The sequence below is a fragment of the Rhincodon typus genome, chromosome 7 (assembly GCF_021869965.1).
Source record: "Rhincodon typus isolate 14 chromosome 7, sRhiTyp1.1, whole genome shotgun sequence".
Classification (NCBI taxonomy): Eukaryota; Metazoa; Chordata; class Chondrichthyes; order Orectolobiformes; family Rhincodontidae; genus Rhincodon; species Rhincodon typus.
This window is the reverse complement of record NC_063338.1, coordinates 55,628,869-55,652,733: the sequence shown is the minus strand read 5'-3', so window position 1 is coordinate 55,652,733 and position 23,865 is coordinate 55,628,869. Positions and strand designations below refer to the sequence as shown.

The 23,865-nt window shown below is 40.9% G+C and overlaps 1 protein-coding gene across 2 annotated transcripts in view; it reads right to left on the bottom strand.

The window, feature by feature from the left end:
• psmd14 (proteasome 26S subunit, non-ATPase 14) overlaps nt 1-23,865 on the bottom strand; it is a 106,236-nt gene that overhangs the window by 40,734 nt on the left and 41,637 nt on the right. The gene's annotated exons all lie outside the window — the stretch shown is intronic.

Here is a 23,865-nt window from a genome sequence, read left to right as displayed (position 1 = left end):
AAACAGAAGAACACCAGGCTCCGAATACAATAGAAAATTCAGCAAGATATAAATGTATCATAATTATCAAAAAATCTTTAGAACAATAATTCTGTTAAAGGCTGCAAGAGGGCAGATGTTACATTCCATTCTAAAAGGGGGAAAAGTAAATAACCAGGAAATTCTGGACGGATTAGTTTTAGGACTGAGTAAATTTTTAGACTCCATAAAATTGAATGAAATTAGTAAACATTTAAAAAGTAGGTTAGCAGTAGATGCAAAGAAATCTGAAGGAAAGCACTGCAGAAACTGAACTTTCTTCTGTTGTTTTCTATCACAAAATCTAAGAACTTTGAAGATTTATGTAATTCGGATTAGCACATAGTTTAAATGCTGAAACACTGTCCACCCTCTGCAGGTAATCAGCAACAAGGAGTTTTAAACCAGGATTAACAATAAAAAGAAGGGATATCAGAGTAAATGTTTTCAAGAAGCAAGTTATTAGAATGTGAATGACTACTGCAAATCAATACTGAGACAGAGCGTGTCATTTAAAAGAAGAATTAACTAACTATTTGTAAAGCATTTGTGAAACAACATGGGGATAGGTTAGATTAGGTAGTTCCACTTGAAGATTCAGCACCAGTGATCTTACAGGTCAAATGGCCCAGTTGGCTGGATGCTGCTTTGCAATGCACAGTGATGCCAACAGCAAGGGTTCAATTCCTACATCGATTGAGGAAATCATGAAGGACTCTGCTTCTCAACCTCTCCCCTTGCATGAGCCATGGTGATCCTCTCACTAAACTCATCACCTGTAATCTCCCTCTAATGACAGAGCAGCCCTATGGTCCGACAGCACTACGGTGACTTCACCTTTGCTATTTCTGTAGATGACAAGTTCAAAAATCAATCTTAAGAGTTATTTAAAAAATTAGGGAGGTTCCACAGTCATCAGCTATCACTTAGTATTGTGAACAGACTAAACAGCATGCAGCACATGGAAAGTCAACCCCTAACTAAGCTGGTTTTTTTCTAGTACAAACATACAGACAAATGGTCACAAGAAAGTTGGTGTTAAACCCTTCCCTCCTTAATGAGCATGTTAGACAAGACCTAGAAATTACACATAACTTATACACATCTTCAAAATGTGTCCTTCAGAAATTCTGTTGAAACTTTTAGACTTGCACACATCAAGGCAATTTATAAGAATTACCAAAGGGAAAACAACACACAAGCTTTATAAGAGAAGCGGATTAACTGGTTAGCAAGTGGACTCTGATTGGTAGAGATGTTGCCATGGAAAATGCATCGTTCATTATCAGTGACATTGAACTGCCAAGAAGTGTTTATATTTTAAACCAGGTAGGTTTACTCCGATAGGTCAAGGCATTTCCCTGAAAAATGAACCACAGATGGCTGACACTTATTTTGTTGAGTTAAAACAGGTGCAGTTGTGTGTACATGTTCTTCCTATCTACAAAGAATAGGACCTTGTAAATCAACATATATGCAGCCTCCAGTACACACTTCTGTGCCACACTGAGCTCAACTGACAATCCTAAATTGGTGGTCAGTGTAAATCTTTGTACATTCTGGATTACTTTGGACAGGGTGTCATTCGTGATATCATACCAAACATTGGGCATTTGTGTTGAGTTTTGCAAGCATGGACTTGTTGTGAACAGCCAAATGACATGCATCTGATATGATCTGCAAATATTTGCAAGTCCATGCTCAAACGCAACATGATCTAGACCATGTCCAGACTTGGGCTGACAAGTTGCAAGTAATATTCATGCATCACGAATAGTAGACAATGTTTCTTATTGGAGATAGTCAATCTAAGCACCGCCCCTTCACATTCAATGGTGTTACCATCACTGAATCCCCTAGAAGCAACATTCTGGGGTTTGCCATTGACCAGAAACTCAACTGGACTCACAAACACAGTGGCTAAAACAGCAGGTCAGAGGCTAAGAATGGTGTGGCAAGTAACTCACCTTCTGACTCCCCAAAGGTTGTCCAACTTCTACAAGGAACAGGTCAGGAGTATGAGAAAATATTCCCCACTTGCTTGGATGGGTGCAGCACTAAGACAACTCAAAAGGGCTCAAGAGATAGGCATTATGAAAGCAACAACAACAGGACAGGAAAGCTGGAAGGGGTTTGGCTGACCTTGCATTCCTATCAGGGTAAGATTCAACAAAGCATAGATTGGGCCCACAGCAATACCTACAGATCAGCAGCAAGAGGGGAAAGAGGTCTGACGGCTCCAACTCCACCCATTTGGGAAATAAAATCAGTGACATCATGGCTAAATCATGAGTTAATTGGTTAGTGAATAGGTGCTGTGGGGGTCGATGCAGCAGTTGGATTTAACAATATACACAAAATATATTTATAGTTGTAAAGTTTACCAAGTTAAGACCTGGTAAAATAATGTTCCTGAGTAAATCAAATTAAAATAAAATGAAAGGAAGGTAGTTAAGAAATAGCAGAGCAGCTCAATCATGTGAAATGCAGGAAGTTGTGGACACGTACAACAATATGTAGAAACTTGAGTTCCAGGTTTTGGACCATGTCAAGCAGTTTCAGCAATACCTGTGAGGCTGAGAGCTACATGGATAGCATGTTCAAAGAGGTGGTCATATCACAGGCTAGGAGCATGCTGGGAGAAAGAGTATGTGTGAGCACCAGGCAGTCCAGGAGAATTAAGCACATAGTGCACAAGTCCCTGAGGTCTTGCTTGCTAATCTGTTTTTAATTTTGACTAGAGGTTAGAGTGTTGGCTCCTTGGAAGGGTGCAGTCAAAGCCAGGTTTGTGGCACCATGGTGGCTCAGCTGTATGGATGGACAGCAAGAAGGGGGGGAACAGCAGTAGTAACAGGACATTTGCGAGTGGGAGTGTGCGTGCGCACATACAGCCATGATATAGTGGTCCATTTTGGTAACAATGACTTGGGTGCGAATGAGAATGAGGTTCTGAAAGATTTTAGGGAGCCACGAAGAAGAACAACAAACAGGATCTCCAAAGCATTAAGTTCAGCATAATTTCCAGCCTGAAGTGAGAGAGAGTACAGAAATTGGAAAATTGAGCAATGAACGTATGGCTGCTGTGGAAAGGTGAAGGAGGAGGGAGGACATCAGATGAATCAGATCCAGTTCTGGGGAACAAGACCTGGACAAATAACCTTACAGGGAAAACTGCTGGTGTGGGTTTCAATTAGATTGGGAGGAGTTAGGAACTGGAGGGCAGATTCAGATAGGACAAATTCAAAACCAGACTGGGGAAACAGAAAATTGCCAAGTTAAACATGCCAGAAAGGTTGTAAATGCAAAAAAAAAAAATGCAAAAGAAATTTGGCAATTAAAATGTAGAAATAGAAATGAAAAGCACTCAGCAAATAAAACTAAATGTGCTGAGGGCACTGGTGAACTTAGCAGCATCACACCATTGCTATTTCAGCAACCAGACTTAAAGGAGGGCAAAAGTGGCAGCTCAACATCCCTGGATTATGGCGTTTTCAGGTGGGATGGAGGTGTGCTAAAAAAAAAGGTAAGGTGTGGCATTATTGGTTAATGATGCAGCTGTGAGGAAGGATGGCATACAAAATCAATCATCAAAGGAGTCCATATAGATTGAGCTGAGAAATAGAAAAAAGGGGCAGCCACATTGCAATAAATGTACTATTAAAGGACGAAGGCAGAACAGGAATTAAAGTTCTAAATGGGGGAAGACAAATTTTACGACGCTTAGTGATCTGGCGAAGATGGACTGCATTTAGCTACTTTAAGGAACATCAATGACAAATCAGTGGGATGATTCAGAAGCAAGGTTCTACAGGCAGAGCGTAGACATGTCCCAACAAAGAAAAAGACTGGGACTGCCAAATCTAGAACACCCTGTCTGCTGCTGGATTACCAGGGAAGATAAAGCAGAAAAAGAAAGCTTACAATAGTCACAAAAAACACAATACTGTAGAAAGCTTAGAGAATGGTGCAATGAAGAGTGCAGGACAGCATGCTGAGAGCAGCACCAGGCATACCTAAAAACAAGGTGTCAACCTGAAGCTACAAAACAGGACAACTTGCGTGCCAAGAAGCATAAACAGCAAGTGGTAGTCACAGCTAAGCAATTCCACAAACAACTGATCAGATCTAAGCTCTTCAATCCTGCATCCAGTCATGAATTGTGGTGGACAATTAAACAACACATTGGAGGTAGACAAACCATTCTCAACGATGGAAGAGCACAGCATGTCAGTGCAGAAGTATTTGTAATAACCTTCAGCCAGAAATGATGTATAGTCATACTCTCCTACAGCGCAAAAAAGGCCCTTTGGCCCAGAGATAGTAGGAACTGCAGATGCTGGAGAATCCGAGACAACAAGGTGCAGAGCTGGATGAACACAGCAGGCCAAGCAGCATCATAGGAGCAGAAAGGCTGACGTTTCGGGCCTAGACCCTTCATCAGAAATGGGGGAGGGGAAGGGGGTTCTGAAATAAACAGGGAGAGAGGGGGAGGTGGATAGAAGATGGATAGAGGAAAGGATAGGTGGAGAGGGAACAGACAGGTCAAAGAGGTAGGGATGGAGCCAGTAAAGGTGAGTGTAGGTGGGGAGTTAGGGAGGGGATAGGTCAGTCCAGGGAGGACGGACAGGTCAAGGGGGCGGGATGAGGTTAGTAGGTAGGAGATGGGGGTGCGGCTTGAGGTAGGAGGAGGGGATAGGTGGGAGGAAGAACCGGTTAGGGAGGCGGGGACGAGCTGGACTGGTTTTGGGATGCGGTAGGGGGAGGGGAGATTTTGAAGCTTGTGAAATCCACATTGATACCATTGGGCTGCAGGGTTCCCAAGTGGAATATGAGTTGCTGTTCCTGCAACCTTCGGGTGGCATCGTTGTGGCACTGCAGGAGGCCCAGGATGGACATGTCGTCTGAGGAATGGGAGGGGGAGTTGAAATGGTTCGCGGCTGGGAGGTGCAGTTGTTTATTGCGAACCGAGCGTAGGTGTTCTGCAAAGCAGTCCCCGAGTCTCCGCTTGGTTTCCCCGATGTAGAGGAGGCCACACCGGGTACAGCGGATGCAGTATACCACATTAGCAGATGTGCACGTGAACATCTGCTTGATGTGGAAAGTCTTCTTGGGGCCTGGGATGGGGGTGAGGGTGGAGGTATGGGGGCAGGTGTAGCACTTCCTGCAGTTGCAGGGAAGAGTGCCGGGTGTGGTGGGGCTGGAGGGAAGTGTGGAGTGGACAAGGGAGTCATGGAGAGAGTGGTCCCTGCGGAAAGCAGGTAAGGGTGGGGAGGGAAAGATGTCTTTGGTGGTGGGGTCGGATTGCAGATGGCGGAAGTGTCGGAGGACGATGCATTGGATCCGGAGGTTGGTGGGGTGGTACGTGAGGGCGAGAGGGATTCTTTTTTGGTTCTTATTCCGTGGACGGGTTGTGAGGGATGAGTTGCGGGAAATGTGGGAGACACAGTTGAGGGCGCTCTCGACCACTGACCTCCTCCCTTTGGCCCATCAAGTCTGCACCAACTGTGTTAGCTGTAATAGCTAAAGGTGCGCTAATCCCAAATTCCTGCACCTGTCCCATATCTTTGAATGTTACGATATTTCAAGGGCTCATCCAAATAGTTTTTAAACACTTGCAAGGTTTCTGGCCTTCACTACCTTCCCAGGCCATGCATTCTGGATGACCACCACCACAGTGAAAATCTTTTTTTTCTCTCAAATCCCCTCTGAATTTCCTGTCCCTTAGCCCAAAACTATGCCCCTCGTGATGGGCCTCTCAACCGAAGGGAACAGCTGTTCACTATTCACCCTGTCCATACCATCCCATACATCTTAATTGTGTATCCCCTCAGTTCTGTCTGCTCAAACGAAAACAATCCAAGCCTATCTAGTCCCTCGTAATAGCTCAATTTCTCCATTCCAGGCAACATCTTGGTAAACGTCCTCTATACCCCATCTAGTGCTAACATATCCTTCCTGCAGTGAGGCGACTAGAATTTCACACAGTACTCCAGTTGTGGCCTGACCAATGCTCAGTACATCTCCAATATTACCTCCTTCCTCTTATACTCTAAGCCACAAGTGATGAAAGCAAGTGTCCCATATGCTTTCTTAACCATCCTATTCACACTGTCTGCCAACCAGGGATGTGAATAATCACCTAAGAGCCCTCCACTCCTCTAAGCTACCCAATATCCTGCCATTCATTAAATATTCCCTCATGTTGTTTCTTCCAAAGTGCATCACCACGCACTTATTAGGGTTAAATATCATCTGCCACGGGTCTGCCCATCTGATCAACTCATCTATATCTTCCTGTAACCCACAACTATCTTCTTCACTATTAACCACTCTACCAATCTTGGTGTCATCTGCAGAGACAAAAAAAACTGCAGATGCTGGAATCCAAGGTAGACAAACGGGAGGCTGGAAGAACACAGCAAGTCAGACAGCATCTGGAGGAAAGGCGAAGTCAACGTTTCGGGTACTGTCCTTCTTCAAGGCTGGATGTGTGAGTAGGGGGAGCTGCAGATAAGGGGGTGAGAGCTGCAGATAAAGAAGGGGGTGGGTGTCATCTGCAAACTTGCTTAGCACACCACCCACATTTTCATCTCTATTGTTTATGTATATAACAAACAATAAGGGTCCTTAGTGTTGATCCTTGTGGTGCACTGCTGCACACCAGCCTCCAGTACCTCGAACAGCCTTCTACCACTACCCTGTGTGTCCTATTGCTAAGCCGGTTCTGATCCATCTTGCCAAGTTCTCACCAATTTCATGTGCTTTAACCCTCTCAGTCTCCCATGTGGGACTTTCTCAAAAGTTTTGCTAAAATCCATATAAACTACATCAACTGAACTTCCCTCATCCACACACTTGACCAGATTTTCAAAAAATTCTAACAAATTTGTTAGGCATGACCTCCCTCTGACAAAGCCAGTATCCTAAGTATCCCTAATTAACCAGTATCTTTCCAAGTGGATATTAATTCACTCCCTCAGAATTTTCTCCAATAGTTTCCCTACCATTGACATGAGACTCATCAGTCTGTACGTTCCTAGTTCGTCTCTATCATCCTTCTTGCAAAGTGGAACCATATTAGCCATCCTCCAGTCCTCTGGCAATTTCCCCATGGCCAGAGAGGAGTCAGAGCCACTGCAATTTCTTGCCTTACCTCCCAGAGCAGCCTGAGATGCAATTCATCCAGGTCAGGGGATTTGTCTGTTTTTAAGCGTGACGGAGTTTCCAATATCTCCCCATTTCCTACATCAAACTGTATAAGTTCCAGCCCCTTCTCCTGAATTCTGTAACTACGTTTTTCTTTTCCAGAGTGAAGACTGAAGAGAAATATTCATTTAACACCATTCCATTATCTTGCAGCTTCACAAACAGGTTGCCCCCTTGGTCCATAATGAGTCTTACCCTTTCCCTGTTTGACCTCTTCCCTTTAATGCATTAACAAAATATCTTAGGATTCTCCATTCTGTTCACAAGTCCCTTATGTGCCACATTTTTGTCTTCTAATTGCTTTCTTAAATTCCTTCTTGCACTTCCTATATTCCTTTAGGGACATAGCTGAATTGCTCTCTTTGGACTTGATGAAAACCTTCCTCTTCTTCCTCAACAAGTCCTGAATTGCCCTAGACATCCAAGGTTCTCTGAACTTACTGTTACTACAATTTCCCCTCGGGATACATCTTGGACCGGTACTCTCCCCAGCTCCTTTTTGAATGTCCCTCACTGCTCTGCTATAGACCCACCCTCAACCACCCTATGCATGAAAAACACCTCTCATGCCCCTCAGGCCCTTTTTCTGTAAAACATGCCATACATGTCGGGCCATGGAAAAATGTAATCAAGCCATCAACATCAGGTTTTGAAGAACCATTCAGTTGTGTGCTGATAGATTGTATAGGACTGAAAACAGAAGTGGAATTCCAGGATATCTTTACTATGATGGATATGACAACTTGATTTCCAGAAGGTATTTCTTTGAGGACAGTTACAGCGGAAGTGATGATGGAAAATTAACTCACTATGCTTGTTCATTATGGACCTCTTATCTCATGACCATAGGCAATTCATAGATGCCAAACCCAGTAGATGTATTCAAGGAATTTAAGAAAGCAGTTAGAAGATAAAAATGTGGCACATAAAGGACTTATGAACAGAATGGAGAATCCTAAGATATTTTGTTAATGCATTAAAGGGAAGAGGTCAAACAGGGAAAGGGTAAGACTCATTATGGACTTGGGGGGCAACCTGTTTGTGAAGCTGCAAAATAATGGAATGGTGTTAAATGAATATTTCTCTTCAGTCTTCACTCTGGAAAAGAAAAACGTAGCTACAGAATTCAGGAGAAGGGGCTGTGAGGAACTTATACAGTTTGATGTAGGAAATGGGGAGATATTGGAAACTCCGTCACGCTTAAAAACAGTAGCAAATAACAAAAAAAAACATTATGGACGACCAACGGATTGTATGTCAAAAAAATTTTGTGACACATTAAATAATTTGGGTATAAAACAATTGAAGTCCACTGCATATCAGCTGTGAACATAGGGAAATTTGGAGAGATAACATCAGTCTCTCAAGAGAAGGCATTTGTCACAAACACCCATAGTATTAGGACAAAGAAGTGATTTTTTTTGTTATTTGCTACTAGAGGTTTCTTGAATGCATCTACTGGGTTTGGCATCTATGAATTGATCTATGGTCATGAGATTAGAGGTCCATTAAGACAAAATAAAATCAATCCTCAATGTTGGATTTTATGCCCTTCTGCTAAAGAGACTCAGCAGCATGTGTAATAGCACAGGGATATTTAAAATTTTCATAGGCAAAGATGAGAGAATGGCAGACAAACATGCTGCAACTAAAACATTTCATACAGGCACATAGCAGACAAACAGGTCCTTCAACCCACCATTGCTATGCTGTCCAACAACACCTAACTACAATAATTCCATTTATCTGCACTTGGCCCACAGCCTTGGCATTTTTAATGCTAATCTGGATACTTCTTAAATGTTACAACAGTACCTGCCTCCATTACTCTCAGGCTGCGCATTCCGAACTTCGAACACCGTCTGAATGAAATTTTTTTTCCCCCTCAAATCTCTTCTAAATCATTTACTCCTCATGTTAAACTTGTGTTAACTGGTCTTAAACATGTCTGCCATGGAGAAAATATGCTGACAATCTACTCTATCTATGCCTATCATCATTTTGTATACACCCTTTAGACTCTTCTGTTCCAAGGAAAACAACTTCAGCCTACTCAGTCTCTCCTCATAACAAAGATTTTCCATCCCAGCAACATCCTGCTGAATGTCCTCTGCACCTACTCCAGTGCGATCACATCCTTCTAAAAGTGTGGCAACCAGAACTGTACAAACTATTCCACCTGTGGTCTAAAAAATGGTTTTCAAAGCTGTAACAAAACTTCCTTGCTCCGATTGTCCAGCCCCAGCTAATGAAGGCAAGCACCTCGTATGGTCTCTTCACTATTCTGTCTACCTGTGCTGACTCCGTCAAGAATCTATAGAGGTGTACAACACGGTCTCTTTGTTCCTCAGTACTCTCTAGGGACATATCATTCATTGTGTATATCCTTCCCTTATTAAATCTCCCAAAATGCACCACCATATTAGCTAAATTCCAGTCATCTGGCACTTCACTTGTGACTCCAACCAAGGCACGAGCAATCTCATCTCTTGCCTCCCACAACAGCCTGGTGTATAGATCATCAGCCCTTAGAGATTTATGCACTTTATACCTGATAAAATATCCAATACCTCCTTCTTATTAATCAAAACAGTTCTGAAATCTCACAATGCCAACACAAATCCCTGGCTACAATGTATTTCTCTGTAAATACAGATGAGAAATATTCATTTAAGACCTCACCCACACCTTTTGGCTCCGTGCACACATTTTCCCTTTGGTCTCTAATAGGTCACACTCTTTCCCTGGTAATCCTCTTAGTCTTGATATCGACCAATTTTTTTAAAACAATCGGCACCTATGGGACCAGGAGTGTGCCACATGATCAAACATTCCAGATAATCAAGAGGTATACATAATCTGCGATAAACCCCAACCAAGTGAACATTTGAAACATCAAGATCCTTCAAAAAAAATGTAAAATCATTAACACGCCTCCTAAAATCAAATGTAAAAACGCACACTAAGTAACAGAAACATAATGCAGGGGTATAAACATCACTGTCATTCTTTATTTACAACATAAACACTCTGACATTGCAATATTTGAGGTAAATAATTTTTGTTGGTTTATCTAGTGTGCGGTTGATAAAGTGCCGGTTAAAGCAAAATTTACTGATAAAATGCCTTGTGGTTTTCCTTAATCCTATTGCTAAAGATATTTTGTGGCCTGTCTTTAGCTCCTAATGTCTTTTTAAGCAAATATGTACATTCTTTGTATTTTTGAAAGGCCTTCCATGTTTGAATGCACTGTATCTAACATATGCTTCCTCTTTCTCTTTATCAAGCTCTCAACATCCCCTGTCATCCAGGATTCGCTGGACTTGCTCTCTTGCCTTTCACTCCTAGAAGAAACACGCTGGCCCTGAATTCTCACAATGCTACTTTAAAACATCTCCAACTTTCCAAATGTAGACTTACCTGCAAGTAGCTGCTCCCAGACTATGACTGCCAGATCCTGTTGAATGATATTGAAACTGGCCTTCCCCAGTTTAGACACAATTTCTGCACTACCCTTATACCTTTGCACAATGACTTTGAAACTTAGATTTATGATCACTATCCTCAAAAATGCTCACCCACAAACTTCAACCACTTGACTGACATCATTCCCAATGACTAGAACTGCTACATCTTGAGATGGGCACTCTACTTATTGGCACAAAAATCTCTCTTGGATGCACTTTAAAAATTTCACCCCTTCCAAACCTTTCACGCTAAGGAGATCCCAGTTTCAAGGATTTCAAATAAGCAGCAATAGGTTTGTGCTATGTTTACAAGGCAAACCTCCTAAAATGAGATCCAGTGGTTCATACAATGTAGTTAGGAGATTTAATGAAGAAACTTATATGGTAGATACTCCAGATCACAGGAAGAATCATGAGATACGTTTCATAAATATTATCATAGAGAGGAAAATGAGAAAAACAGTATGTCAGTTGTTAACAATAGTGGAGGATGTCAAAGACACCAACAGTGAGGTCGATGGAGCTATGGATTGTTCACAAAGCGAACCTTCCACAATCCAATTAGCTAATACTGAAATACTGGGATATGTAGACACTGTAATCTAAAGTCCAAGGACCAATTCCACCATCCAGAAACGCCTGCTAGATGTGTGGTTGGAGATGCAGCTCCTCAGCCACACAAGGACCCACAGAACCCATGACCAATGACACAGAATTTCCTCAGTGAACAATCATACTCACTAGTGAGTGATTGCAATGACAACAACTGAGAGGAAAGACAATGAGAAGATATGGTAAGATTAGTTAGGAAATTCAAGGAAATCTGTAGAGATAAACTCAGGTGTATAACGTTAGCCAGACATAATGTTGATGTAAGGGAATCAGTACCAATAAAACAACATCCTAACTGTTTAAGCTTGATAAAACAAATTCAGGTGGAAACAGACCAGTGGTGCTGCCAGTGGAAGAGTCCATTCTGGTTTTAAACTTTCCGGACACCCTTCTGGTCACCGCTGACAATGTGGACGTAAAAAAGATTCAGTCCTGGCAAAACTAAAACAGCTGAAGTTAATGGCATAAACAAAATGCTGATCACAATCAGAACTGAAACTTTCTGCACCCAGTGAAACCAGATCTCCATAGAGGACAGCTTCTCATTATAGGGAGCAAGAGTGATTGTCCCAAGCAAAGGTCACCATCATCCAGGGCGTTTCAAAATGAAGATATTGGCAAGAAGTTATGTATGGTGGCCAGGCTTGGATGCAGACATAGCTGCATTGGTGGGGCAGAGCTGAGAGTACCAAGAATGACAAATATTACTGCCAGCAGCTCACTTTCATTCGTGGGAATGGCAAGGTAAACCCTGGACTCGGTTAAACATCGACTATGCTGGCCCTTTCATGGCCTCGACGTTCTTAGTCATTGTGAACACCCACTCAAAGTGGTTGGATGTGCATAGAGTTCATTTGTCAAAGACGAGGACAACGATAGAAAAGTTGCAAACATCTTTTGAAAAACATGGCCTCTCAGAAGTGCGGGTCACAGACAACGGGCCATCATTTACCAGCAGGGAATTAGGCATGAACCTCCAGTAAAAATCCTACATCAAATAGGAAATTATGACATTTCTGGGACTCTTAGAAATAGAGAGTTATATCCGACACTTCACTTTTGCTGTTCTTCGTAACATTTGCCCTTACCCTACAATGTGTTCCAGGTAAATGACCCCTGCTTTCGCAAACTCAATTTTGGCGAGATTTTTTATGAAGCCAGACAATAAATACTTATCAGATCTTCTAATTGTTTCACACCTTCCTTGCTGTTAGTATATATTTAAACATTGTCTAAATAAACAACTCAATTAGGCATATTAATTACGACCTGCTTCATAAGTTTTTGGAATGTAGCTGGGGCATTTTTAAACCCACCTAGGATGAGTTAACATTGTTACACCCTATTTTGTGCCACAAAGGCTGATAACCCTTTGGGTCTTGATGTTAATGTTAGTTGCCAGTATTCCTTCAATAAATCGATTTTAGTAAAGAATAACGCACCGTCAACCCTATTGATACCCAGTTCCTTGGTTAGAAAATTGTCTGAAGCTGTTCTCACTACTGCATTTACTTTTCTGTAGTCAATGCAGAGTCAAGTCTACCGATCAAATTTAGGAACCACGCCATCGGTTTACTCCAGCTGCTTTTGCTTGGGTCATTCAAGTGCTTTTCTGGGTATTTTTAATCAATCTGTTCAGACATATTATTACATACCTCTGGAGCTGGTGGAACTTGAAACTAGGCCTCCATGCTACTGAGTCAATCACTCTTGCTCCCTATAATGAAATGCTATCCTCTATGGAGATCTGGTTTCACTGGGTGCAGAAAGTTTCAATTCTGATTGTGATCAGTGTTTTGTTTATGCCATCACCTTCAGCTGTTTTAGTTTTGCCAGGACTGAATCTTTTTTACGTCCACATTGTCAGCGGTGACCAGAAGGGTGTCTGGAAAGTTTAAAACCAGAATGGACTCTTCCACTGGCGGCACCACTGGTAATGTATCTGTCAGCAGGAAGGGGCTCAAGGCATCTGTATTTGCTACTTGGCCTCCCGAGTGGTGTTCTAATTTGTAATTGAACACACTTAGAATGAGAGCCCACTGCTGAATTTGACGTGAGTAGCCGGAGCAAGGGTTGTGGTCTGTTAATGTTACAAATGTATGCCCATGAAAGCTATTGGTGGAACTTTCGCACATCAAAGAAGACCACCAAGCCTTCCTTCTCTACTTGGACATATTTGCGCAATGCATCAAAGTCCAGGAAGCATATGCTATTAGGCATTCCTCTTTATTGGCCATCTGTGAGCCAACACTACCCCAGTACTGTATATGTCAACACCAGATCTCTCATGGGATCATAGCATGCCAACACCTTAGACAATGATAGCTGCTTCTTCACTTCCCTAAAGGCAACATCTTGGTGACAAGACCATTTCCAAAGCTGACCCTTTTTCAATAGCAGATGTACAGGTGCCAGGCTGGAGGCCAGGAAAGACGTAACCTCTGGTACAGACCTGGCAGCTGGGGCATCTTTGATTGCCCTCACTTTATCTTTCAACAAGTGTAACTCAGTCCTGTCGACTCTGTAGCACAGGTAGGTGTCTTGGGGTGCCTGGAACACACATTTTTTGCTTCTGAGGCAGACATTTCTCCAAAGTGGATGTACAAGGTCTGTGTCCAAGATCTCCAAGTGCTCTTGTTTGGTCTTCCCTGTAATTAACATATCATGCAAATAAATTGGGATCTGGGGTAAAAATATTCTCCATCGTCCACTGAAAATTGGCATAGGCTGATGGTACCCGAAATGGCAGTCTCGGATATTGGTACAAATCCATATGGGTATTAATTGCAGTACAATTCTTGGAATTCTCATGTAACTACAACTGCAGGTATGCATGGCTCATGAACAGCTTTGTGAAGGACTGCCCGCCCGCCAGATTTGCGTATAACTCTTCAATGCAAGGGATTGGTGTTTATCAAGCTGCAGGAAGCTGTTTACCATTTGTTTAAAATCCCCAAAAAGCAAACCAACCTGTTGGGCTTCCCAATCAGTATGATCAGTGCTGCCCATTCCACAAACTGCACTGGTTTGATGATTCCCTCACTTTCCAGCCTCCCGATTTCTACCTTTACTTCTGCATACAGGGCAAATGGCACTGGGCAGGCCTTGCAGAATCCTGGAATTTCTTTTTCATTAACATGCAAAATGGCCTTTGCTCCTTTGATAGCCCTTAGACCTTCCTGAAAAACTTCCAGGTATTTAATCAGGGCTTCACTCAGGCAGCCATTTTCTAATCAAAAAACATGGAGCCAATCAAGGTGAATCTTTGTCAACCAACTTCATCCCATCAGGCTTGGATCTGCACTTTTACTACAATCAGTGATAACTGAACCAGCTGCTTCTCATAGCAGACTGGAACTGTTCCCAGCCAGATGTAAGTGGGCTTTACAGGGTGTGCACTCTCCTGGATACCGGCCTATGAGTTGTCTTACTCAATTCAGGCCTAGTGGAACTCTTTTGCTGTACTGAGTCCACACACTGGCAGCGGCTTGCTGGTGCAGATCCTGAAGAAAATGTTAACTGTTTGTACAAGGCTTGGCTTTGTTTTGGGGTTTTGCTCTGGGCTGATCTATAGTCCCTCTATTCAGGATATGTCCTGAGTGAGGTTATGCAATTGGTGGTGTCCCCAAAGCTCAGTCAGCCTGGTGAGGGTGTCCACTTCCATCAGTATACCTTGTAACTCATATGCTCCACTTGCCACACTTTCTAATGACAAAGCCAGTTGTAGTGCCTGTTTGAAGTCCAGTTGGGCTGCAGCTAGTCGGCACTTTGCATGGTTACATCATTAATCTCACATACCAAACGGTCTCTCAGCATCTCATTAAGGCTTAAACTAAAGTCACGTGTCTCTACCATTTGTCTTAACCTCATCAAAAATCCCAACACCAATTTCCCCTGGTTCTCGAACTGCCAAGTAAAATCAATAGCATCTCGAAATTAGAGACAGTTTGGGTCGTGATATTCCTTAACTAAATCTGCCAACTCTTGAAAGGTTCTATAAAAAAAAACTGGTGCCTCAGGAAATGTTCGTCTTCTAATAACCAAAAAGATTGCTGGTCCATAAGCTGTCAGGAAATTATTCATTACTTTTCATCTGTCCTGATGTCACTTGGTCAGAAAAAAAAAATGCATTCTTTTCACTTACTGGGCGGAGTCTGACGGCAGGATCGAATGACTGAAGCTTCCCCAGTAATGGCGTGATGCAAGAAATGCTTACCCCAAATTTAAAGATGACTGTTACAAGTGAATTTCTTCAGGAGTATTTTTTTCTCTCTCACTGCCACGGAAATAACTCCAGAGAGGCTGGTATCCCATCACCAAATCACCTTCTGTTTACACGTGCATCATTCTTAATATTGATCTGGCTTTCTCAGAGCCAGGTCTCAGAGCGAACAGAACCTCTAGCATGCCTGTTCTTATCTGTTAGCCAGGGCTCTCTGATTGGGCCAGGTTAACAGCCCCGATCAGGGAACTCATATTCTATTATGTCCACCTAGCTCATTACAATTACGACAGATTATTCCCAGCTCTTAAACATTTTTAAGTTTAATGTCCTTCACAACCACAAACATTTAGTAATATACATTGACCATAATCCCTTCATCACTATATAGAAATGTGACATTCAAAATGCAAGATTATTTCAAGCAATATGAATTGGTCATACCTCTGGAAAAGACAACGTAATTGCAGACACATTATCAAGAACGTAATGATGCTGGAGCACACTGAAAACCAGAGGGCAAAAGATGACAAAAATAATTGTACAAATCTGGCATGAGCAATGAGTGAGGGTGTGTGAAGATTTTATTTGGTGTTTTATTGTATATGTCATTTTAATTGAAACACAAATAAAAATGGCCTTTCATTTCTCCAAGGTAGAGAAGTATTTAGACCTCATTCATTTTATTTTAAATATAAACTGGAAAATGGTAGTTTGGACTTTTAAAATTCTCATACATACACACAATTACACGTGAAGGGAAAAAGAATATACAGGAAAATATAGCTCTGTATCACCTGTACAAAGCCAAGGGACTGGTTTTATAATTCTGTCAATTCTTCAATGAAGTCTCAATATTATCTGCATGGCAATGATCAGTCTGTTGTTCACTGGTGATTTGGTTGGATCTGGGATGTGTCAAGACATTTTAAAATTATTTTTTTCAGTGTTTCCAAATGTTATTTTTCTGACCTTTAAAACAGAAAATTGGGGGAGGAACTTCACAGAAAAAGGGGAAAAAGAAAGATTAACTCAGCTACCTTCTGCAAGTTTCTTTACTGCTCTTGGTTTCACTCCCCTCAAAAAAAGGGTCTGTGTTAAAATTAGAATTAAGATTAGAATTAGAAATAGCTTTATTGCCACATGGACTCAAATGAGTACACTGAAAAGTTTACAAGTCGCCACTTACAGCACCGCCTTAGGTACAAAGCTACCTACATACAGAATCTTACATAATTCTTAAGATTCTTAACTGCAACCCAGAGGATTGTTCATATGTCGATGCCTCCTGGTCCCACAACAAATGGTGCCAGATTGACTGGACTCAATGCCCCCAAAAAGTAACCACATCTCACATGTATAGTTAGCTTCACTTGTTTTTCCAGTTGCAAACAGCTCCTTGCAGATTCTCCCTCTGTAAAAAGCAGTGTCAATTTTTCTAATATTCAGTCCACGGTCCAAATATAAAAGATATCTTCCGTTACATTCCCCCACTCTTAAAATAGCTTGGGGAATTAAATAGGGGTTGTGCTGGACGTCTTAAAACGCACAAAGGTGAATAAATACCGAGGACCTGATCAGATGTATCCCAGTACTTTGTAGGAAATAAGGGAAGTGATTGCTGGGCCCCTTGCTGAGATATTTGTAACATTGATAGATGCAGGCGAGGTTCCGGAAAGCTGGAGGTTGGCTAATATGGTGCCATTATTTAAGAAAAGTGGTAAGGAAAAGCCGGGGAACTACAGACTGGTGAGTCTGATGGCAGCAGTTAATAAGTTACTGGAGGGGATTCTGAGGGACAGTATTTACATGCATTTGGAAAGGCAAGTACTAATTAGGGAGAGTCAACATGGCTTTGTGTGTGGGAAATCGTACCTCATGAACTTGATTGAGTTTTTTGAAAAAGTGACAAAAAAGATTGATCAAAGCAAATTGGTAGACGTTGCTTATGTGGACTTCAGCAAGGTGTTCGACAAGGTTCCTCGTGATAAACTGGTTAGTTAGGTTAGATGACATGGAATCCAGGGTGAGCTAGCCAAATGATATAAAATTGGCTTGAAGGAAGGAGACAGAAAGCGGTTGTGGAGGGTTGTTTCTCGGACGGGAGGCCTGTGACTAGCAATGTGTTGCAAGAATCGGTGCTCAATCCACTGCTTTTTGTCATATATATCAATGATTTGAATGTGAATATAGGAGGTATGATTAGTAAGTTTGCAGATGATACCAAAATTGGTGGTGGAGTGAACAGTGAAGAAGATTACCTAAGAGTACAATGGGACCTTGATCAGATGGGCCAAGGAGTGGCAGATGGAGTGTAATTTAGATAAATGTGAGGTGTTGCATTTTGGTAAGGCAAATCAGGGCAGGGCTTACACAGTTAATGGTAGAGCCTTGAGGAGGGATGCTGAAAAAAAGAGACCTAGGGTGCGGGTGCATAGTTCCTTGAAAGTGGAGTTGCAGATAGACAGGTTAGTGAAAAAGGCAGGGTTTGGCATGCTTGCCTTCATTGGGTCAGTGCATTGAATATAGGAGTTGGAATGTCATATTGCAACTGTACAGGACATTGGTTAGGCCACTTTTAGAATACTGTGTTCAAATCTAGTCTCCCTGTTATAGGAAAGATGTTGTGAAACTTGAAAAGGTTCAGAAAAGAGTTACAAGGGCATTGTTGGGATTGGAGGGTTTCAGCTATCGGGAGAGGCTGAATAGGGTAAGCTTTTTTTTTCTCCCCAGGAGCGTCAGAGGCTGAGGGGTGACCTTATGGAGGTTTATAAAATCATGAGGGGCATGGATAGGGTGAATAGCCAAGGTCTTCTTCCCAGGCTAAGGTAGTGCAAAACTAGAGGGCGTAGGTTTAAGGTGAGAGGGGAAAGATTTAAAAGGGACCAAAAAGGGTAACTTTTTCCACACAGAGGATGGTGTGTGTAGGGAAATGAGCTGCCAGTGGTAGTGGTGGAGGCTGATACAATTACAACATTTAAAAGGCATCTGGATGGGACATGAATAGAAAGGATTCAGAGGGATATGGGTCAAATGCTGGCAAAATGAGACTAGATCGGTTTAGGATAGCTGGTCGGTATGGACGAGTTTGACTGAAGGGTCTGTTTCCATGCTGTATGACTCTTATGACTATTACGAAATGAAAACCATTTTTAAATGTGTTTCAAATCCAAGGTATATGACACAGTCGACAAAACACAACACAAAGCCTACATCCATTTATTCTCAATCAAGTACGGTGTGTAACCAATTTTTGTCATCTTAACTTATTCTGTAATTTTTACATTCTTTGCAGAGAATTGTCTTGATGCCTTTAAGACTCAAAAAGTGTTGTAAGTGGTGCTTATGCGTTGGTTGCATAAGAACATGCAACTTTTGGAGAAGCTGAATTTGATTCTTTTGATAGACTAGCTGGCACCAGGTGCCCTTGGGTTGAAAGAAAATTCCCAGCAACAGCTTTTGGATTGGTTTTAAGTGGCAGTTTGTCACAGAACTGAGAAAAAGGAGCAGTTGCACTCAGACCTCCAAAAGCCTGCAAGCAAGCCAGATCTCTCGGAGTAGAAGAAAGCCAGCACTAACACACTCTTAAAAACAACTTCTAAGTGACCAACTACCAAATTGGGGTTGTTTAGTTAATAACTAAAAAAAAAACTGTGAAAAGGTCCCCTCATTCCACTCCTGTGGTTTTGACCCTTGACTGTCAACTTGGTCCTTATATTTTCTATATTTTCCATGATATTTACATAACATTTGTGAAGGCATGGTGTTCAGTTATGAGGATTTACAGGGGGTATAGTTTAAGCTTGCATATTAGAAATTTAAAACCCATTCTGTCACATGCTAGGGGATATGCTTCCTGCAATAAATACATTTTTTTTTCTTGTTTACTAATGAATTTTTGAGAGAGTTTCTTTTATCTTAGGTAGTGGTCCCAGTCAGACATACTAATCTGATTATTAACTTTATAATTTTCATAATAGTGATGGTTTGCGGAACAGTGAGGCTTGATTTCCAGCACACTATTCCAATCAGGATGTGGCAACAAGAACATGCTGAACAATGAGTATTGTGTGCTCTGTTGCTATATTTGAAGCACGATTTGCGGTGTAATTCTCAACTTTTACTCTATTCATTGTCGCGAAACATGAAAACCTCTGAGAAAGCTGAGGTCTGTTTTCAGATACAATTTCCTCTGGAAACCCATAAGCAGCAACAATCTGCACAAACTCTGTAAAGTTTCAATAGTTGCTTGATTCACTGGAAACACCTCACCCAATTTTGCGTTGATATGTATCATGACAAATATCTGTTGGCCATTAAATTCTGCAATTTCTATGTTCAGATTGTGCCTCATTCTTTTGGCCATTTCCATGTTTGTAAAAGCTACTGGTGGGGCTCCTTTTCTATAACTTGGCATTCTCCACTGTTCCACTGCGGATGCTGTAAATCAGGAAAGTGTCTTCTACGTCCTTACGTAACCCCAGCTGTCAAAGGTTGCTTCTTGCTGTATTCTTTGTCAAATTTAATCTGAAGTATTGATCATTAAGAACTACACATCAAATTTAATCTGTACCTTTTTGAAACTACAATGCTGACTTCTCATATGACACAACCTTTATCAATTGACAACCCTTTATTCTGGATTAAAAAGAAGGCCTGATTTCTAAATCCATCTGTGTTGGCCACCTGTTCATGATATAGTTGCATACCTTTGACATATCCAATCTCCATGAGTTGTTCAATCAACATCATCTGCTGGGACTGGCAATTCATCTAGTTGTGAATAAAAATACATTGTACCTCTTGTTTTATGCTGGATGAGGTTTGTAGTCTAGACATCATTTAGGTTACAGCTAAAGTGGGTACTGAAGTCTTTGGATTCAATACAGCCATCACTGGCTTATGAGATAACAAGGTGTAGAGCTGGATGAACACAGCAGGCCAAGCAGCATCAGAGGAGCAGGAAGGCTGACGTTTCGGGCCTAGATCCTTCTTCAGAAAAATAGTCAGTTATGATCAGTTTTGATTGTTAAACTGTGATGATCCAAGTTATTTATGAAATGTTCCTGCTCCAAAAGTCAAGGACAACGCTTGACACTCAGTATAATTTTGCTCATTGACACTGTGGGTATTACTCAAGTGACCATTCTTCATCAGCTTAGAGCATAGCAGCAGGCTTTTCCCTTGTGGAGAGCAATACAGCTGAGCCTGATAACATTCTCACCTGATGTGTATGGGTGTGGATACAGACACACGCACACTTTCCAGCAGGAGGCAACTGAAAAGCAATAAGATGCCAGAATCCTGGCTGGTTTTTCCCCTCCATAGCCAAGGAGCACTATGGGCAATTGTAACACCCCAACTGTTGCACTGGCTGAGTTCGCAGACCAGAAATTGCGTGGATTAGCATAAATCAGACATAACTGCCAAAACAGGAGAAGAATGTAACTGAATTTAACATCGAGAAACCGTGAATTTGAAATCTGAGTAATTTGGAAGTGTATTATGAAAAATGTGAGGAGAATAGCAAAACATTATTTAAACAGAAAAAAGACAACAAAATGCAGCTGTACAAAAGGGTCTGGGTATCCTTATACATGAAGCAGAATGTTCAGCATCTGGGTACAACAATTAATTCAGAAGGCAAATGGAACGTTGGCCTTTATTACAGGGGGAGTTGGACCTCTACTTATTGGTGTTTAGGAGAATGAGAGATGGTTTCATTTAAAGATGCAAGATTTTAAGATAGTTTGACAAAGTAGATGCTGAGGTAACATTTCTGTTTGGCTATCTAGAGCTAGCGGCTAAATTTCAGAACAAGGGATCACCCATTTGAAATGGAGACGAGGGGAATTTCTTCTCCCAGATGGTCAAAAATCTCTGGAATTCTCTAATCCAGAAAATTGTGGAAGCTGGTTCATCGAAGTTTGAGATAGTTAAAAATTTCTGAACTGTAGGCTTATGAGGAACGAGCAGGGAAATGGAGTTACCACCAAGATCAGATCAACCATGACCTTACTGAATGGCAGAGCAAGCTTAAAAGGGCAATCTGGCCTACTTATGCTCGGTTTGTGTATCTGTTTTAAGTAGAATAAAAGTACATGAAATTTACAAATTTCCCCAGGGTAGGAGAATCCAAAACTAGAGGACAAAAGTTTAAAGGTGAGAGGGGAAAAGATTTAAAAGGGACCTAAGGGGTAACATTTTCACACAGTGGGTGATGCGTGCATGGAATGAGCTGCCACAGGAAGTGGTGGAGGCGGATACGATTAACAACATTTAAAAAGCATCTGGATGGGTATGCGAATACCAAGGATTTAGAGGGATGTGGGCCAAATGCTGGCAAATGGGACTAGATTAATTTAGGATATCAGGTCGGCATGGACGAGTTTGACCAAAGGGTCTGTTTCAGTGCTATGACTCTACTGCATTAAATATCTGTGAATACTCCTGCATCTAAAAAAAATCAATATAATATTTAAAATAAAAGCAGGCCATTTAAAGGACAGAACAATTCCTCAAAAAGTATTTTCATTAACGCCAGCTGATATTAAAGCACAGGACTTTCTCCCACTAGAGACCATTTTGTTCTGTTCAAGGCTCTGTATATCTCAGATATATTACTTCATTACAGGGGCTAAACAAATCTGAAGCCCACAAACAACTGGCTATAACTCTGGTCTAGCTACGTTGATCTTTTAAAAAGTTACAATTACATATTCAAAAATGTATATTAGTTATGAAATTAATATTGGAAAATCAATGGAAAAGTCAAATCTTATAAACTGATACAGTTTAGCTCAAATACCAACGTAACATAAAATGCATACAAGGAGAAAGCTAATATATTCAACTCTGATGTTATATGGCTTGCATGGGTGCTGGAACAAAGATATCTTCATATAAACAAACCAAGATTAATTTGTCTAATTGCACAAACATTACAATCATTACGTATCAAAGTTCCATTAATTCTAATGTAGTATTCCACAGCAAAAATGTTAATCAGACAATCAGTTCAGCTTGCATTTCTTCTGGTGTGGAACAGGTCAAACTTATTCCCATCACTATTCCCAAAAAGAAAACAGGGCTGGATTTTTACATGGGCCATATTTTTCTCCTACATGGCATTTTTTTAAAAACTAAAACAACATTGAATCAAAGCTGTGTAACAGAATTGAATGGCATATTTTTAAAACACACTGGTAAATCACAAGAACATGTGTTCAATATCCAATTAACCAATCTAAAGACTCATTATGATCTACACAGCTGACAAAATTTTGCATCTCTACAAACACAATATGAACTCAAATTCCAAAAGCAAGATTTCTGAACCTTTCTATATGTGAATAACCACCATTTCCACCTTTTGGAGGAGAAAGTGAGTGGTTGATAATCTTATTCATTAGCAAACCAAAACTGAAACCAGCTTTAGAGAAGTAAACAAAAGGTTTCTTCAAACATAATTGTAAAATATTATAAAATGTATTAAGGTTAACATGGATAAATGATATTATGTAATTTTGTTTCGTATATAATGGCTCAATATTACTAATATTTTCTAATAATGAGGTATAAGCTCCCTGATCTGGAAAACATCTCAACCACACAGATATCTTTCAAAGTAAAAGCATGTATTAACCATCTAACTTACTTCCCATAGTCTTTTAAAATTTTACAAACATGCACCTCAACATATGATTAATCACTATTATACCATTAAGAAATCAGTCACAAAATAATGTATACATCTTTCTGCAAGATTAAAGTAAGAATTTGTCATTTCAGTTCACAATTTCATTAACTTCCATATCAGAATGGCAATACATGCTGTAACAAGACACCTCAGCAGTAGTTTAAGCAAGTAAACCACCTAGTCAATTTCTTTATGTTCTGCACTCTTTATAATATACCCTCCCTGCGGTAGAGCAAAATCGAATTGCCTCTCACATTTGCAGACAGCTCTGTGAAGGTGATAATAGACCTGCTCCCTGCTGTCATGAGGCAGGAAATAGGAAAATGGCATATGGGGCCAGAAGAGAATAAAAAAAGAAAGGAACTGAACAACATCAGCAAAAACAGACTACAACAAAGGTGAATAGCAACCAAAACTGTAATTTAACCATCTCCCTGGCAATGTTAAACACTTCCAACTATTAACTTCTGAATGTACTAAAATAATTTGTAGATTATTGGAAACAGTCACAAAATCATTTCACTTTCCTGGACAAATTAAAAATTAATAAATTGTTAATTCATTCATCAAATTCTAATCAGCCTCACATTTCTATTACATTCAGCAAGTTAATATCTCACCAGTGAAATTCTTTATTATTT